We start from the raw sequence: 14,300 nt of genomic DNA, 5'->3' as shown, positions 1-14,300 counted from the left end.
AGAAGGTATAATTTGAAACGTTCTAGAAGGTACCCCTGACCACATACATCTTCCTAGGAATGTAAAAAATTCTGTCCACAAATACTTGCATGCATTATTAATGCAAAGGTACAGAATCAAATGGAAAACCCAATGTTGTGTTACATTAATGTCACTTGAGAGCTAATCAATGCTTCCTTTCATCCCCTCGATATCCCTTTCATATGTGGAACTTGATTTGAAAAATCTACACAACATCACAGGTTAAAGATTAGTCACAATAGATTATGTGACTATGATTAGTCACATAATAGTCACAATAGATTATTAGACTATGATAATTTCATGGAAAGAGTTTAAAACATTATTATGTTTATTACTCTCTCTAGATTCTGAACATTATATTTAATTAATTTAATTTGTATTTAATATTTTTTCAATACTATTAAAATGACAGAACTTGAGAGAGGAAACCTTGAACCCTATAAATGTTAGAGAAAACTTAACATGAATCCTCCTAGCACCATTTTTGAATAGTATAGGAGAAAAATATTGTTCATCTGTATTTATTTCAAATAAGAAACAATGAAGAATCCAAGAAGATCACCGACATCAGAAAGGTGATTTTCCTTAGTTCTGAATCCCGTGATTCTTTTCTAGCTATCTTGTTGTTTTGCAAATTAAAATAAAAGACGTAAGGAAGGACTGGCTTTTTTTTTTTTTTTTTAGTAAAATGAGCTCTGAGAGCAAAGAGCAGTGAAGCCAGTAAGAGGTCACTTTTACTTTTTATTATTTTTTAGAAAGATTTTAGAAATAGTCCTTTGAAATGTTTAAAAAAAATTTTAATACACTTTTGTGTTTCCATATAATGCTTTTGCCTTAGAAAAACCTGAAGAATATAACCCATGACACATCACGCCTCCATCACTCTCTTCTAATCATTGCTCAAGCCAATTTTGTTGACTTGAAAATATTCATCGTTCATCTTGCTATTCATTATTTATTCATCAACTCGTATTAATAATACATAGTCATAAATTACAAATATCAAAGTGAATCCTCTTATGGCCGTCTTTTGACATTATCCCTGCAAGTACCTACGTAAACAAATAAAAACTAAGGCTTGAGGAATAAACGTTACTGGGAAAAGACGAGGAAAACACCGCCCTCTTAAAGACACGTTTATTTATTTTTAGAACACAATGAGGCTAAATAACCTACTGAGTCAGTCCAGCCTTCCGTGCATGTTGTGAGAAGCTTTCTGTTTTTGCTCAGTATCTTCTCTTTTCTTGATCCTTAAAATGAAAGCATTGAAACTTCGCTTTGCAAAGCTGCTTCAACATTTCTTTCTGCAATTATCTTTGTGGGGTTGAGTCATACATAGATGAACTTAAACCAAAGGGTAATGCCTACGTATCTCCTTATCAACGCTTTTTGGTATGGAGCATTGAAAAATGCCATCAGCCGGGGGGCCAGGCTGGTGCAGTCAGCAGAGCATGTGATTCTCGATCTTGGGGTCGTGAGCACAGGCCCCACAGTGGGGCCTAGAGATTACTTTCTTAAAAAAAATGCAAGAGCCTGAATGAACTGAAGATAAGTGGATCAGCGACAGGGACAGTGAATCACAAGCGACTCTCAGGACTAGCCAAGATAGTGGGGTGAGGTGATTAAGAGGTGGGACAGCACACCCTTCAGTAAGGGAAAAGGGAAGGGTCGGGGAACCTTGAGGAAAACCTGGGTCTGGGACCAACGCACCAGACTAGGTTTGAGTCTCCGTCTGTTTTCCCAAGTGTCAATTTCCTTACCTAGAAAAGGGCATCGTTAAATCTTTATTAAATATATTAATAGCCTATCCTATGATAGTGACTAGTATGTAATAGGTGTCTGAAAATAGTGGCCCATTAATAAGGAAGAATAGGAAACAAATTAAACTGCTTGAATACTGCCACTAAAGCCACTGATCCTAGTTTAGAGACCTTGTAAGCCGTGCTTTCTAGCCCGCAGCTCCCTGGCAGGACAGTCCGGGAATAACTCCTTCAATGATCACAAAAAATCACCTCTGGTTTATAGCTGCTCAAAGGGGCATCGCGGAACCTCCTCCTTCTCTCCCCTGGCAAGGTTCCTGGGTAGTCCTGTCTCCTCCTGGCAGCGAGGAACGTTCCTCTGAGGTCCAGCTCAGTCCGCGCACACACCGGGCCTGCACGCCCTCACTTGCTGCTCCTGCAGGCGTGGGCTGGGCTTTCCCTGCTGTCGCTGGGTTCTCTGGTCACTGCCAACCTCTGGGCCACCACTATTTGCCACTGCTGATGTCGACTCTCTCTCTCTCAACACCGCCAGGGGCCTGCCAGCAGCGAGAAGACGTTCGCGATTTTCCAGGAGGCAAGCCCTCCGTTTCCACAGTGTATCTGCTCTTCCAGCTCTTTTAATGTTCAGTCCTTTTACAAGCCCATCATTTGTTTGAAAGGATAGATGAAGGACTCCTGCCCACCATGAAGGAACATCTCTGGTCTCAGGGTGAGGCAAGGGTGTGTGTTCCAGGAGCAGGGAAAGGCCTCTGGGCATCGGGCCTGTGGGTTCCTAGAGGAAGGGGGGCCTGGGGCCAGCTCCCTCAGCTAGGGTCTGTGCAGCAGTGGGATTCTCCCAGCAGGGGCCAAACTTCAGAGCCTCAGGTTTTTCTCTGTTGTTTGGGGGCCATGTTCCTTTCCTCCCAATTTGTCCCTGGTGGTCAGCATTCTCAGGTTACATTATTTAATATTATTCTAGAATTTACATAAGGTGAAGGAATTTTACAAGTAGGTGTGCTTTGCACAGGATTAAATCCAGGATGCCGCTGCAGTCCCCCTCTCTCTGGCTACCCCAAATTCCTCAGATTTTTAAGTGTCTGCAGCCCCTTCCAGATACAACTCTTTAGAAAATGCCTTATCTTTCTTGTCTACACTATCTCTGTCCTGCTATCCCTTATTCAAGCCACCATTGCTAAGAACTTTCTTCTAAGGTCTAGGAGAATCACATTTTTTCTTATTTGGCTCCCAGTTTTAAACACTGGACTTCCAGTTCCGGCCCCAGGGACAGTGGATTACATCTGCCATAAGAGCCAGTCCACTGACACAGTTCTAGGCTCAGCTCCTTAGTTTCTGATTGGGGCAGCAAGTACCAAGGTCCTCACTAGGCACTTAGTATGAGTCTCCTTATTGGGCTACGAGGAAACAGCACCCCTGCTCTCTCCACTAGGCTTCTGAACTCATGTTTCTTTGTCCCATCATCGTAAATGGATGCCTCACTAAATTTTTGACTCCAGAGTCCACCCTCTTATCTGGGCTGGCTGGTAGAATTGGAAATCTCGTCTTGGTCCCTGTTATGCAACTTCAAAGCATTTTAGATTCCTACAGAAACGTAACTTGGCCCACCCAAGTGGTGTCCTTTGCACAACAGTCAGGCCTGGCAGGAGTCTTGGACACCCCACCCATGGCAGGATTTACTGTGCTGAGCTCTGTACCTGGTAGGGCTCCTGCTGCATCACCTTAGATCTAAACTGGGCCTTAATGTGACTGGAGAGTAGTCTGCGCTCAGCCCGTGTGCTTTCTCTCCGTGCAAATAATCTCTGGGGTCAGCTTCACAGCCAAGTACCCAGATTCTGTACACCCTCATGGGGAAGGACAGAACCATTCAAGTCCCCTGCCGCACCTTTTGAAAGCCAGGCAGCTATGTCTCATCAGTCAACCCTGTGACGGTCTCGCCTCCCTGCTCACAAAGTATTCCCCCCCATTGCCCCATGCATGCATTCACAAAATTCATCTGCACTTTAAAATCAATTCACCAGCTTTTATGGTATATTCAAAATAATTGATCCCGTATTTTATTACCACTAGATTGGCACTCAGATTTTAGAATATGGGACCTCAGGAAAACTTGCTCTCTGGGGTCTGTGACAAGGAACAGATATTAATCCCTGCCTCTTACAGAATTCCAATGCATATGAAAGAGTTACTCTATTACATTGCAGCTAATATGTGTCTCCCAGCAGCACCCTTCAACTCATGTTATTACCTCTTCTCTCTTCGTTCTTCATTTTACTGATCTGTCCTATGATATATGCCTACCTTCATGCTATCCATTTTAAGACATAAACTCTCATAAATTAGGTCTACATGCAAGACATATTATTCTGTACAGTGTGACATTTGCACTTAGACTTTAACTATTTTTGTTACAGTGATTATCCTAAACTTAAAGTGGGAAAGCAAATTAAAGGTATTATTAGCCATTTGTGGATCAGTATTCTACTTTATGCAAAACAGTAAAGATAATGGGTATGTGCTTTATAAAATACTATTCTAATAATACTATTATTATTTCAATTATATCTATATTGTATATTTCCATAAATGTGCCAGTTAAAATTTAAAAAGGTATATTGTCCTCTATATTATAATTATGCTTTTATCTAGAAATAAGTCACTCTTAGCCATGCTTCAGTTATTTCCTTTACCGCTATTTATTTTCTTTATCCTGTAACAGCTATAAATTTCTGGAATTACAGTCACAGAATCATACACTTGAAAGAGATTTTAAAGCACTTATCCATTTCTCTTCCATTAAGCAGAGCTGCCTTCAAACATATTCAGACAGATGAAGACACAGCTGAGAAAACACAAAGCGAATATTTTCCCAATTATAAATACAAAATATACATTTTTAAAAAATATTTATTTTGGAGAGAGAGCACTTGAGTGGGAGGAGGGACAGAGGGAGAGAATCCCAAGAAGACTGCCCGCTAAGCGTGGAGCCCCACTCTGGACTTGATCTCGTAACCCCAGGATCATAACCTGAGCTGCAGTCACATGTCAGACGCTTAGCCAGCTGAGCCACCCAGGTGCAGCAAGACATGCATTTTATTTTATTTTATTTTTTTATTTTAAAGATTTTATTTATTTATTTGACAGAGATCACAAGTAGGCAGAGCAGCAGGCAGAGAGGGGGTGGGGAAGCAGGTTCCCTGCTGAGCAGAGAGCCCACTGTGGGGCTTGATCCCAGGATCCTGGGATCATGACCTGAGCTGAAAGCAGAGGCTTAACCCACTGAGCCACCCAGGCGCCCCAAGACATGCATTTTTAAGAAGTTCTGTATGTTCCCTTCATTCAATATGAAATACTTTTGGTTTAACAGTATAAAGAGTATAAATATTCAGTGATGAAGAGCAATAGAATAAATAAAACAAAAACTGTGTTTCTTTTGTTAGTACTTAGCATAAAAGATGTCAGTTGTGATTTGATGTTACTATTCTTTTTTAATTTTTTAAATCTAAATTCAATTTATTAACATACAGCGTATTAGTTTCAGAGGTAGAGTTCAGTGATTCATCAATTGTATATATAACACCCAGTGCTTGTTACATCGCGTGCCTTCCTTCATGCCCATCACCAGCTACCCTGTCCCTCCAGCCCCCTCCCCTCCAGCAACCCTCAGTTTGTTTCCTATGTTTAAGGGTCTCTAATCAGTTGTCTCCCTCTCTGATTTCATCTTGTTTTATTTTTCCTTTCCTTCCTCTACGATTTTCTGTTTTGTCTCTTAAATTCTACATATAAGTGAAATCATATAATTGTCTTTCTCTGATGGACTTATTTTGCTCAGCATAATACCCTCTAGTTTATCCACGTCATTGCAAATGGCAAGATTTCGGGTTTTTTCATGCTGTTATCACTATTATTAGTGAGAGAGTTTTCTGTCCCCTTCCATCCTAGCTGCCATTCCCTACAACCACGACATTTAGAAAATAATACCACCAGAAACTGTTGAAAACAACAAAACAAGTTTCAAAGGGGGGGGGGAGCTCAAGCCAATACAATAACCATTTTCCATATTACTCTTCTGTAGTCACTAATACATACACTGATTTTTTAAAAACTATAAAGCGCCTGGGTGGCTCAGCGGTTAAGTGTCCGACTCTTGATTTTGGCTCTGGTCACAATCTGAGGGTTGTGAGATAGAGCCCCAGGTCAGACTCCACACTTAAGATTCTCTTGCTCTTTCTCCCTCCACCTGCCTCCCCACTAAAAATTAAAAAAGAAATCATAATCATATACTCGGGTTTTTAAATGTAATATTACAGCATAAATATTACCATATTCTGACATGGTGCTGATATCTTTCATTTTAATAAATTCATAATATCTCATTAAGTGAATACACTCATCATGAGACAATAAATATAATGAGACAATAAATTTGTCTGGTTACACAGTTTTCTTCAACTGAAGTATTGCCTTAATGTAAATTTCCAAAAATTAACATTTTCAGGACTGGATCTTGAATTTCAAATTACTCTTCTCAAATGATCCTTCTAATTTCTCTACCATTAGCCATGCAGAGTAGCCTACCCCTGAATGTTTTAGTGATTTTAATTTGTACTAAATTTGGAACAGGTGTCTTTGATCTAACTAATCTTTGGGGAAACAAACAAAAAGAAAAAAGTCACTTCAGCTGCTGCACACATCGGGTTATAAAAAAAAACCTTAAAGTAACTTCAAATTATTAAACAATGATTTATAAAACCTTCTATGAGATTATCAGTTATCAAATATCATAAAAGGGCAGGCATGAAATGAAAGCTGCTCCTCCTTACCTACTAACCGCTCCTACCTCACCTCCTGCCCTAGAGGCTCTCTGTTAAATGTAAGACCTGAACGTATTAAAGATCATTCTGTTTTCTGACTTGATTGTATTTCTCCCTTCCTGAAAAAACTTGCAACAGCTCCAACTGGTCTATAGACAAAGTCCAAATCCCAAATTGCGGCTCTAAGACAATAGAACCTGTTGATAGGTGTGGGAGGAACACGGGCTGCAGGCTCCAAGCCCCCAGGTTTGGGTTCTATCCCTGGGCTAATACTTAAACTTCTAATTGCATATCTGCATGGTGAAAATAATAGTATCTATTTTACAAGTCTGTTTAGAAGATTAGATGAGAATTCCTTTGAAAGGGCCCAGAATGAAGGGCCTCCTTAACGTGAATTCTTTTCTTTCTTTCCTCTTGGATCTGGGCTCAACCTTCCTTGCCCACCATGGACCCCCACGCCCACCTGTCGCTCTTCTGTTTCTACACCTCTGCTTATTCTATTTTTTCCACTGAAGGCTTGTTTCTCAAATCTCCCAAATCCTACCCACCACCCAAATAAGCAGCTTTTGCAGATTGATCTCCCCAACTGAAATGAACTTCTTTTCCTGTGCCACCATCTTCCTTCTAGCATTTATCACCGTAGGTGTATGTGATGGCTGCACATGGGACATCATGGGCCTTTTCCAAACGGAGCCCGTGTCTCAGTGCTCTTGGTATCCCTCCATCACCCGAGCACAATGCCGGATACAGAATAAGCCTGTGTTTATTGTTGGTTTATTTAATTCTACCCTCTTGGATGCCGTGCTTTTTCCTCTTGTTCTCCCTTCTCTGCTCTTAGTCTTTCTCTTTCACAGGCAGTGACATTCCACACTGAATACATCCACCATAAACAACAAGATGGAAGGCTGTGAACTTCCCCTAACCTCCAAACAGACACACAAAAATCCCAATAAGTAAATGAAATGACAGTTTTAAGAAAAGGAGGGGGAAAATTCCCTAGCCTGTCAGAGAAGCAGCTTTTGCATGTCTAAATCTGTCTGTTTTGGGCTATAAGCCAAAGTCAGGGGTCCAAGACTATTTCAATTCTATTGCATTCCATTTATTATTTATATAGTGCATATTGCTGTAGTCCCTAAGCACTTTAAAATGAAATACAACATACCTCTGGGAGTGAGAAAGGAAATGAAGCACGAGGAAGAGGGGGAGGCGCTGGAACACTGGTGAGCATGGCGAGGTCTAAGCTGAGACACACGGCTCCTCCCCTGTCTGACACAGGTGTGAATAACGTATTGTTCAATGTCAGTGGCATAAATTTACCATGGGAGCAGGAAGCCACCCTTTGCAGGAAAAGCTTTCTTTATCTTTTGCTTGAAAAACACATGGTCCTCAGGAGAGAAGGACACCCTCCTTCTTCTCCGCTCTCTGTCCTGAAATTTAGAACCTAATCAGCACATAATTGAAACCCATGCTCACTATATAAACCTTGCCCTTTGCGACTTTTTTTTTTTTTTTAATTCTTTGTGACATCAGAAGCTGCACATGTGGATGCTTCTGGCTACTGTGTTTCTCTTATATGGTTCCATTTCCTATGGCATTTGGAAATCCTCAAAAGCAGCAGCACAGGGAAGAGTCAGACAGTGTCAGCAGCGTTCCAGGGAGCAGCCAGTAGCACCCATCCACCCTGCAGGCCAGGCCACAGACCTCTGTGCCATAGCGGGTCAGTACTTGCTTTTCCTCTCACTGAATGCTTCAGGTATTTCTTGATAATGTGCCCTTCTGTAAAGAGGTCTAAGGAAGCCTTGGGGTCTCTCCTGAAATAGAACAGCATCCAAATGCTTTGACCCCAGACCTCAACATTTCTGCTGACGTTAAATGTGGTCTTTAGGCAAACTCAAACTTATGCAGGGGCAGGGGCAGGGGCGGGGGCAGGGGTGGGGGGAGATGCTTTGGTAAGCCTTTTTAGGCATGCAGATTTTCTTGGGGAAGCCTTGGACTAAGGGAATAAGTGAAAGGGAGATAAATAGAGAGGCCTCAGCCTGGGGTGTTCAATAGTTTCTTCAATAATTAAAAATGCTGGGGTGCTGGGGTGGCTCAGTGTGTTAAGCCTCTGCCTTCAGCTCAGGTCATGATCTCAGGGTCCTGGGATCAAGCCCTCACATCAGGCTCTCGGCTCAGTGGGGCCCTGCCTCCCCCTTTCTCTCTGCCTGCCTCTCTGTCTACTTGTGCTTTCTCTGTCAAATAAATAACTAAAGTCTTTAAAAAAGAATTAAAAATGCTGTCTCCAGTGGGAGCAGAGCACTTGCTGTATAGATTATTATGGTTTGAAGCACTTTCTGTATGAGTGGTGAGGGCAGGGGCTGAGGGTGAGGGTGGCGGGGGGAGTGCTAGGCAGTAAGACCCTGAAAGATGTCAGCTCCTACAATGAGGGGATAGGAAGATTTCCGGGACCCAGCAGCTTAGCCAGAGGACAGAGGCAGACAAGGGTGCTCAGAAGGGGATGGCCACTGTCCTGCACAAACAATATTTTTATAACTTAAGTCTCAAGTTGTTTTCCATTCAACGCATATTGTCACTTTATGACTGCCTACCCTTCAGTAAAGACTGTTAAACAAACAGCTTTCTGTTAGCGGTGCTTTAAAGAATAGGGGGGAAGCAAGTGTCTGTGTTTGGGGAGGAAAGTGGATTGAAGAGAGGTGTTAGCTTAGGAGACCACTGAGGTGCGGAGCGAGAAGGGACAGTGGCAGCCAGAATGGGTTTGTAGAACGTAGAAACATGATCCCTGGCTCCTCCCAGTTGTTGGCAGTTAGGGCTGCATTTCCTACAAACGCGGAAAGGGAGAGGAATGGGAAGGAAGATAACTATTTTACGAATTTTAAAGAAAGAGTTGAGTTGGAATGATGATAAATTGGAGTAAGAACTGTTTACAGTGTGAATTTGTTTGTAATGAGGAAGAGAAAAAAAAGGGAAGGAAAGAAGGGAGGGAGGGAAGGAGGGAGAAAGGAAAGAAAATCTCTGCTGTCCTCTCCTGCGCCATTCACAGCTTCAGTCTGCAGAGAACAAAATCCTGAGGAAGGGAATAGGGTGGTTCATATCTTCCAGAAATGGCTTTAAATTCAGAAACAGACCATAGCTCTCAAGCCACGCGAGATCCCTGGATAGGACCTGTCACCTGCAGCTGAGGGCTCAGGGAACCCAGGAATAGAGGGGCTGGGTCCTGTGCCTAAGGCCCCTCGCTGGCCCACAGCCATTCCTGTGTCCTCTCGGGTGTTAGTATGCCTTTGTAACTCCATATATTGCCGATCCATGTCTATTTGTATTTTAAACGCTATCACATAGATAAATACCACAACCCAAAAAGTTAAACACCGAAAACTTAGCTGCCCAGCAATGTTGTGCATACTCAACACTAACACTCAGATACTTTGTTGTTGTTTACTTTGATCCTCATGACACCAGGTGAAGATAAATAGTAGCATCACTACCACGTCTGCAGGAGAGAAAGAGAGGTTCACTTCGAGAGGGTTCGCGGTTAGTAAGTGGAGGAGCTGAGTTCTAAGCCCAAAGCCTTTCCCCGTTTTCAGTCTGCTGTACCTGCAGGACTGAGTAGTCGTAGTTTGTGGCACCCGAGGTGATAAGTCTTGTACAGTGTGCAACAGTTGTGTGGCTTTGGTTTTGTTCTTTCAGGGTCTCCTTAAATCGCAGGGCACGGGAAGCCTTGCTCAGCTCCAGCTGATTATTGTCATGTAGAAATGTGGGTCCAGGTCTTCCAATTTTTCAAGAGAATCTGGACATGTACTCTTGTAGACAAAGTCTGATATTTTAATATTGGTGCATTTGAGAAAGAAATGAATTGACACCTTGTGCAAAGCCAGCACACCAGCCACCAGTGTGAGACCTCCGCCTTAAATCTGTGTACTTGGCTCCTTCCCAGACTTATTCCCAGAGAGAGTGGAAAGGTGACGTCACTAGCTTCTGCTCCCTTTTCTCCAACAGACTTTCACCTGGCCTGAATATCTGCTCCAGGATTCCTGTCTTTTCTATTTCCCTCCATCTGAGTCGTTTTCACTTCTCTGTTGGGGAGGAGTGGGGTGGGGGAGGGGAGGCCAGGGAGTTCTTGGAGAACCAGGTGGTGTCAGGGGAAACATTGTGTTTGGTTTTTCAGCAGCGTGAACTGGAGTGAGCTGGAGAGTGGACCGCTAGAAGGCGTGGGGGCAGGGAAGGAAGCACAAGGAAGGAGGAGGACAAGCCATGCACCCAGGCTGCCTGAGAAGGAGAAGAAATGAAAGAATGGAGCTGACGGCACTCTTAGAAAATATTACATAGTAATGCAACAGAGAGTAATGAACCACAAAGAAACTGTGATAAACATGCCAGTAGCTGACTGTATTTCAGCACACAGCTGGGTACTAGAGCTTAACACATCTCTTCTGACATTGCAGAGGGTTTTACAGTGCTGGGAGAAAAACCTGAGTAATGAATACGGGGCAGATGCTTTTGTGATTATGGAATCAAATAAATGGTGGAAGAAGAATGACAATAAAAGAAAGAGATTCTGTTTCCGCCATTCTAAATAGATGTGACATCTCATGGCAGATATGATTTCCTTAATTAGCAACAAGAGATGTTAGAAATAACTGTCCTGTAGATGGGGTTACTCTGTCTTTGCTAATGAAAGTGCTTTTGAATGTGACCCTTCAGCAATTGAGACAATAATATTTCTTAGCTCCTATTGTGTACAAAGTAGCCGGCTCTGTGGAGGGAGGCACAGGAAATGGTGGTGGTAATCTTTTCTTCTGAGCAGCTTAGAGTCTAGTGGTATTAGATTTGCAAAAAGGTTGAAGCTCCTTCCAAAAGCCCAGATCAAATCTTAAACAGTTTCAAGGAACACAAAAATCTACGTACTAGACACCTCTCCCAGAAAACATATCACTTCGCATTTATCTGAACATAATTCAAACCACATTTACTTAAATTGTTACCCTGCTCTACAGCCATTTTGTTTTCTTATTTCTGTAAGAAAATGCAAAGAGTAGCATTTTCTTGGAATAGCATTTCCTTGGAAGCCTCTTTACGATTTTAAAAATAAAAGTGTTTATATTTATCTACTCTTAAGGCTATCTGAATCTGTAAATTCTCCTAAATCCTAAATCACACTCCTTTCTTCTGCATTCCCTCTTTTTATTATACTCACACCACCATGAACTTCATACGTGTTCATTAAAAATGCAGTCACTTCTCTCTCCCATTCAGTTCAGCAGACCAACACTAAAGTTAAGTGGCCAACCTGTCTTCCTACTTCTCAATCCTGACGGGGTTATCGGTAAGCACAGTCAAAAAATAAAACAGATCAGTGGTAGTGCCACCCAGTAAGAATGAAATCCAGATGCTGTCAAAATTAAGACTTTTGATTAATGCCACTGTTAGCTTTATTTCCACTGCTTCCCCCGCTGGGTCAAAAGAAGCAGGACAGGACCAGAGCAATGTGTTTCACACTGCAGGGCATCTTTTTAGCAAGGCACAATTTTTAAAATAATGTCTAAGTTACTTGATGTGTTACCAAAAGATTGCCTTGTATCTAGAAGCTTTAATTCTATGAGTCAAATATAGCCTTTACCTCAATGCCGATTTCCCACCCAGACCTCCCCGGTATCAGATGTACTTTTGTCTCTTCTGTGACAGGGAAAATATCAGTGATGTAATGCAGTGTATATCTGGGATCTCTATGACATCTGTGGAAGTCAAATCCTATTTCCCAGACAAACACAGAATTCATGTGGCTTTTAACTCATTTTTGAGTAGAACCTGACCTAATATAAAAAATTGAGAACAGGTGACCAATATTCCCAAAGAATCATAAAAATTCAAAACATTCTGAAGAACAAATACTTTCAAGAAAAGTTGACTGAAAATCCCAAGTTGGGATCAAACAAGTGAATGTATTTAAAATCACTTGGTTTGCATTCCATTCTTTAATCGATCTCTGGGAATGTTGATATCATCTCCATATTTCAAGTTTCTTTCTTGCAACTTCTCAACAATTTTGAGTTATTTATTGTGGTGCTTTCAGGAAAGTGATAAAAAAATTTTTTAGCCTTCTGTGTGTAGCAAAAGAAAAAAAACGTTTTAATTGGTCCAGCTGTGTCTTCTTGTTTTTTAAATCTAAAAAAATAAGCTAATCTGTGTTGAATGTACAATCCATTGAAATGTGACAAATTGATGTTACTTTATCTTTCTTGACAGCAGCTTTTCAGAAATCCCTATCAGTTTTATAAATTTACCATAATCAGAAAACTTGTTTCTGTAAAAATCAGTCATTGGGATTCTTTTTAAGCCTAATGAACATATGTGACATAACCTTAAACATTTGACATCAGTATTTTAAAGACTTCCAAACACATATTTCAGCTGAAAACTTCCTGTTTTATATTCTGATGTTAAGTACGTTTTTTGAATTCTTTATCATTTGGGAAATGATCTTACTTCTTTAAAATAATTATTAGTTATCATTGTAAGCACATTTCTTTGACGACGTTTTCATGAGCAAATGGAGAGGCATTTTCCCATCAGCAACTTTCTGTGTATTGAATGTGGGGGGAACTGTAGGCGTCCTCTCCGCCTGCTTTCCTCCCCCCGCCTCCCGGCCCGTAGCCCAGTGGCTGTAGCTCACGTCTATGTGGCTCAGTGCCAACAGAAATGCCTAAGGAAAGGAAAGCCTGTTCTCCACAGAGAGCTGACTGCTTTGTGAAAGATGAGAAGACAAAGCCTAATACAGTGAAACTTCTTTAGAACATTTTCCAGGGAACTGAACATTTTGAATGTTCTACGTGGGAAAACATGCGCTGGGGAGAGCCGCACAATGACGCATTTCACTGCGCTTCCACTTGCCAAACATTCCAGCGCACCCTGCGCACGAGGCGAATGAACTGGCTTAGATGGGAGATGGTCAGAAGCTCGGGAAAGCTTTCCTCCCGCCTCCTCAGTGGTTACACAAAACGGTCAAAATAGAGGCCAGGTCTGTTCTCAAATACCATGCGCTGGAGGAGGTAGAGGAATATCCCATGGGTCCTTGACTGGCTCAGAGGGCTTAGAGAAGGGCAAATCAGTAGCTTTATAGATGACAGAAATCACCTGGAGAAGGAACAGACATCTCTGAGTGGAGGTAAGCACACCTACATTGTAAGTGTCATCGTCTCTAAATGTCGGTCGTTGGGACCTTTTCACTTTTAGGCTTTGTGCTTCTCTCTATTAAGAGCTATTCCACTATGTGCTAGCGTATCATGGTTCTCATGTTCGAAAACCCCTCTTCTTGTACATTTTAATTTATTTCAGATCACTATAGAAACTCACAAAACTGAGGACAAAAATCACAGAACACCAGGGAGCCAGGCTGGTCATACTGCTGTAAACATCTGGTTCCAGCCTAGCTTTTTTTTTTTTTTTTTTCTTTTTTTCTTTCTGCAGCCCTGGTTAGGTGGGTGCAGGAAATTCTACTCATTGGGTTTTTCAGTTATCTAGAAGCATCGTGGTATTTTTTAGATTACCAAGAATCTGTTGTAATGTGACTTTGTGACACAGCAGATAAAGAGATCAAGACAGATCGCTGCTGGAGACTGTGTTTCCTAAGAATGGATGATAAGCATTAGCAGATAAAAAAAAATGTAATCAATCAAGTAATGGAACAAGGCAGGAATGAGAGGAATGTTTTTCA

This window comes from Mustela lutreola, chromosome 1 (assembly GCF_030435805.1).
Source record: "Mustela lutreola isolate mMusLut2 chromosome 1, mMusLut2.pri, whole genome shotgun sequence".
Lineage (NCBI taxonomy): Eukaryota > Metazoa > Chordata > Mammalia > Carnivora > Mustelidae > Mustela > Mustela lutreola.
This window is presented reverse-complemented; position numbering follows the sequence as displayed.